The 5,876-nt window shown below is 45.4% G+C and overlaps 1 pseudogene; it reads right to left on the bottom strand.

Moving 5' to 3' along the window:
• Positions 1-479: 479 nt before the first annotated feature.
• LOC144538460 (ephrin type-B receptor 4b-like) overlaps positions 480-5,876 on the bottom strand; it is an 11,485-nt pseudogene continuing 6,088 nt past the window's right edge.

Below are 5,876 nucleotides of genomic sequence, written 5' to 3'. Positions count from 1 at the left end.
GCTCAGCCAGCTGAAGAATTCCTCATTTCTCAAGGGACAAAAACACACACACACTCTCTCTCTCTCTCTTTCTCTCTCTCTCTGTCTCTCTCTCTATCTCTCCATCTCTCTCAGAGTGTCGTGTTTCTCCGTCTTAAAATAGTTGAGGTGTCCCACCCTTCAGCAGGAGTGTGTGTGTGTGTGTGTGTGCAGGATACTCCCTCCCTGCTTGCCTTGGCAGAACAATGGAACACTGACCTCAGGTTCACACACACACACACACACACACACACACACTCTCTCTCTCTCTCTCTTTCTCTCTCTCTCTCTCTCAGTTCAGTTCCCGTCAGCTTTATTGTCCTGACAGGTAACACTTATGTTGCCAAACATAAACAAGCTACATAAACAAAGGAGACAAAACATGAATAATCATAAGCATGAAGTTAAGTGATTAAAACAAACTGAAAGAAAAAGTGAAAACAAATCTCTGTCTCTCTCACCGGTAACAGTACGCAGCGAGTATCGCCACGGCGATAAGCAGCAGAATCCCCATGGCAACCAGAACGCCCGTGACCATCAGCTGGGAGTGACCCTCACCTTCTGGAATATAAACAAACAAATAAACAAACAGCAAACAACAACAAAACAGTAAATACTTCTACTACAACTATTACTACTACTGCTAGATTCTCCCACTCTGGTTCTACCCAGAATGCTCCTCACCGTCTGGCAGGGTGGAGAAGCTGCCGGCGGGGCTGAAGGATCCGTACCCGGCCTGGGATCGAGCGCGGACCTGGATCTGGTACCGCGCCGCCCGCCGCAGCCCCGGCAGCACCACCGAAGAAGACTTGGAGGACAGGTACTGCCACTGCCCCGCCTGCTCCCCGTCCTGCAGGGACACACACAGGAGGTACTGTTACAATCTGTTACATTACATTAGATTCAGTCAGATTAGATATGATCAGATCAGATTAGATTCAGTCAGATTAGATTAGATTCAGTCAGATTAGATATGATCAGATCAGATTAGATTCAGTCAGATCAGATTAGATTCAGTCAGATTAGATATGATCAGATCAGATTAGATTCAATCAGATCAGATTAGATTCAATCAGATTAGATTAGATTCAGTCAGATTAGATATGATCAGATCAGATTAGATTCAATCAGATTAGATATGATCAGATCAGATTAGTTTCAGTCAGATTAGATATGATCAGATCAGATTAGATTCAGTCAGATTAGATATGATCCGATCAGATTAGATTCAGTCAGATTAGATATGCTCAGTTTAGATCAGATTAGATTCAATCAGAATAGATCAAATCAGGTTAGATTCAATCATCTTAGATCAGGTTAGATTCAATCAGTTTAGATATGATCAGATCAGATTAGTTTCAGTCAGATTAGATATGATCAGATCAGATTAGATTCAGTCAGATTAGATATGATCCGATCAGATTAGATTCAGTCAGATTAGATATGCTCAGTTTAGATCAGATTAGATTCAATCAGAATAGATCAAATCAGGTTAGATTCAATCAGTTTAGATCAGGTTAGATTCAATCAGATTAGACCAAATCAGATTAGATTCAATAAATTTAGATAAGGTTAGATTCAATCAGATTAGACCAAATCAGTTTAGATTCAATCAGAATAGATCAAATCAGGTTAGATTAAATCAGATTAGATCAGATTAGATTCTATCAGATTAGTTTCAATCAGATCAGATTAGGTTCAATCAAATCAGATTCGACTAGAATAGATCAGATTATATTGTTAGATTATTATTTTAGATCAATCATCAGTGAATCATCGGAACTATTATAACAGATAGTTTAGAATAGACTAGATTAAGTAATATAAGAAAAAAAATCAGTATTATGAATAAAGTGTGTGTGTCTGTGTGTGTCTGTGTGTGTGTGTGTGTGTGTGTGTGTGTGTGTGTACCTTGGGACAGTAGCGCAGCTGGTAGTCCAGTATGTTAAACTGGTTTTGCAGTAAAGGGACGTTCCACTCTAAAGACAGACTGGTTTCTGAAGCCGCCGTCTTCCTCAGACCGGACACTGGAGCAGGGACTGCACACACACACACACACCGACACACACACACACACACACACACACACACACACACACACACACACACACACACACACCACACAATCAATCAGTTAGAGACAGCAGTAGAGCAGCTTCATGTTTATCAGCTGTGTTGTGTTTTATTTTCCATCTGTTCTCCTTTTCTTTCTGTTCTGCAGCGACTCGGTTTTCACATTTCTGGGGTTTTAGTCACGAGTCATGTTGAGACGTTCGCTGAGTCATTCTCTGATTTGTATGGAAAACCCAGTTGTTTTTCTGTTTTAGATTTTAATTGAAACCTTGTTGAACAGACCGGATCAGAAATCACTTCAGATCAACTGAACTGTTGAAAGTCCTCTTGCAGCTCCACAGTCACATTGGAGACGAACACATTTTGTAACTTTTGAGGGAAAAAGGCTTCTATTGTGCAGTTACTGAACTACATTTCCCATGAAGCCTCTCTTTGCTGTAAGGAGCGAACCAAACTTATTGCCCCTTTTCCCAGCTGGGTGACAGAGTCCAGCAGCCAAACACCAGAACGATCACCAACTGGAACATTTCCATGATGCAACGTTAGCTAGCAGCTTTACTAGCGAGCTGAGTGACGTCTTGTTTTGTCAGCAGTTCCCTGCTACGCATCTGGAACATTCCAAACCAGGAAGTTGTCGGTAGGAAGGGATGCTGGGTAATGTAGTGTGGTAAATGTAGATACATTTAATCATAAGTTCTATTGATTGAATTCCAGTGAAATCAGACCAAGGAATAAATCTTATTTCAGTCTGTGACAGATTTCCGAATGGGAAGCGTTCGGTTCGTAGTTTGCTTTTATCAAGTAAGATTTATTTTATTAATTCATTTCATGTTTTTCTTAATTGTGTTTTATTCCCCTGTTGTTTTATCTCTTGCACTTATATTTAATCCATGTCAAGCTTTGTTTAATCATGTGTTTTATTCTGTCTACTGATTTTATTTGCTAAAAAAGTGCTATACAAATAAACTTTATTATATTATTATTATTATTATAAATGTGTGTGTGTGTGTACCGTCTCTGCTGGTGGTGACGTTGACTCTCTCAGCAGCAGGCTCTGATTGGCTGAGAGCTGAGACGCCGTTCAGTGATTGGACGGTGAGTGTGTAGTTGGTGTGCGGTCGGAGGCCCCAGACGACGACGCGGCGCTGAGTCAGACCGCGCTGCGCCGGCCGGTACAACACACCGTCATCACACGGCAAACAGGAAGTGACCACACCCTGCAGGAAACAAGCAGGAGGGGTCAGACTGAGAGGAAACTACCAGGAGAGGACAGACTGAGAGGAGGAAACTACCAGGAGGGGTCAGACTGAGAGGAAACTACCAGGAGAGGACAGACTGAGAGGAGGAAACTACCAGGAGAGGACAGACTGAGAGGAAACTACCAGGAGAGGACAGACTGAGAGGAGGAAACTACCAGGAGAGGACAGACTGAGAGGAAACTACCAGGAGAGGACAGACTGAGAGGAGGAAACTACCAGGAGAGGACAGACTGAGAGAAAACTACCAGGAGAGGATGGACTGAGAGGAGGAAACTACCAGGAGAGGACAGACTGAGAGGAGGAAACTACCAGGAGAGGACAGACTGAGAGGAAACTACCAGGAGAGGACAGACTGAGAGAAAACTACCAGGAGAGGACAGACTGAGAGGAGGAAACTACCAGGAGAGGACAGACTTAGAGGAGGAAACTACCAGGAGAGGACAGACTTAGAGGAGGAAACTACCAGGAGAGGACAGACTGAGAGGAGGAAACTACCAGGAGAGGATGGACTGAGAGGAAACTACCAGGAGAGGACAGACTGAGAGGAAACTACCAGGAGAGGACAGACTGAGAGGAGGAAACTACCAGGAGAGGACAGACTGAGAAGAAACTACCAGGAGAGGACAGACTGAGAGGAGGAAACTACCAGGAGAGGACAGACTGAGAGGAAACTACCAGGAGAGGACAGACTGAGAGGAGGAAACTACCAGGAGAGGACAGACTGAGAGAAAACTACCAGGAGAGGATGGACTGAGAGGAGGAAACTACCAGGAGAGGACAGACTGAGAGGAGGAAACTACCAGGAGAGGACAGACTGAGAGGAAACTACCAGGAGAGGACAGACTGAGAGAAAACTACCAGGAGAGGACAGACTGAGAGGAGGAAACTACCAGGAGAGGACAGACTTAGAGGAGGAAACTACCAGGAGAGGACAGACTTAGAGGAGGAAACTACCAGGAGAGGACAGACTGAGAGGAGGAAACTACCAGGAGAGGATGGACTGAGAGGAAACTACCAGGAGAGGACAGACTGAGAGGAAACTACCAGGAGAGGACAGACTGAGAGGAGGAAACTACCAGGAGAGGACAGACTTAGAGGAGGAAACTACCAGGAGAGGACAGACTTAGAGGAGGAAACTACCAGGAGAGGACAGACTGAGAGGAGGAAACTACCAGGAGAGGATGGACTGAGAGGAAACTACCAGGAGAGGACAGACTGAGAGGAGGAAACTACCAGGAGAGGACAGACTTAGAGGAGGAAACTACCAGGAGAGGACAGACTTAGAGGAGGAAACTACCAGGAGAGGACAGACTGAGAGGAGGAAACTACCAGGAGAGGATGGACTGAGAGGAAACTACCAGGAGAGGACAGACTGAGAGGAGGAAACTACCAGGAGAGGATGGACTGAGAGGAAACTACCAGGAGAGGATGGACTGAGAGGAAACTACCAGGAGAGGACAGACTGAGAGGAGGAAACTACCAGGAGAGGACAGACTTAGAGGAGGAAACTACCAGGAGAGGACAGACTGAGAGGAAGAAACTACCAGGAGAGGACAGACTGAGAGGAGGAAACTACCAGGAGAGGACAGACTGGTATAATGTGGACTCATAAAATCACTTTATACGCTGATGATGTTTTATTATTGATATCAAACCCTGCTGTATCAGTCCCTCTTTAAATCACCTTATTAGCACCTTATCACCTTATTTATATATATCCTTCTCTGAATATAAAATTACATGGACTAACTTGTCTGGTTTAACTGGTTTAACTGGTCTGACTGGTGTGGTTTAATTGGTTTGACTGGTCGGACTGATCTAACTGGTCCGACTTCTCTAACTGGTCCGACTGGTCTGCCTGGTTCACTTTGCTGGTCTGTCTAACTGGTTCGACTGGTCTAACTGGTCAGCCTAGTCAGTCTGGTTTGACTAACTGGTCTAACTGGTCCGACTGGTCTCCCTGGTCAGGCTGGTCTGACTGGTTCACTTTGCTGGTCTGTCTAACTGGTTTGACTGGTCTAACTGGTCAGCCTAGTCAGCCTGGTTTGACTAACTGGTCTAACTGGTCCGACTGGTCTTCCTGGTCCGACTGGTCTCCCTGGTTCACTTTGCTGGTCTGTCTAACTGGTCTAACTGGTCTGACTGACTGGTCTAACTGGTCTGACTGGTCTGCCTGGTTCACTTTGCTGGTCTGTCTAACTGGTCTAACTGGTCTGACTGACTGGTCTAACTGGTCTGACTGACTGGTCTAACTGGTCTGACTGACTGGTCTAACTGGTCTGACTGACTGCTCTAACTGGTCTGACTGACTGGTCTAACTGGTCTAACTGGTCTGTCTGACTGGTCTAACTGGTCTGACTGACTGGTCTGCCTGGTCTGACTGACTGGTCTAACTGGTCTGACTGGTCTGCCTGGTTCACCTTGCTGCAGTGGGAGCACAGCAGGCTGTAGCTCAGGTCGCTCCTCCCTCCTCGGTCCAGCGGCTCGCTCCACTCCAGAGTCACCATGGTGTCGTTGATCTGGGTC

Source organism: Centroberyx gerrardi, unplaced genomic scaffold, assembly GCF_048128805.1.
Source record: "Centroberyx gerrardi isolate f3 unplaced genomic scaffold, fCenGer3.hap1.cur.20231027 Scaffold_569, whole genome shotgun sequence".
Lineage (NCBI taxonomy): Eukaryota > Metazoa > Chordata > Actinopteri > Beryciformes > Berycidae > Centroberyx > Centroberyx gerrardi.
Note: the sequence above shows the minus strand (reverse complement) of the source record. Positions and strands in the feature narration are given on the sequence as shown.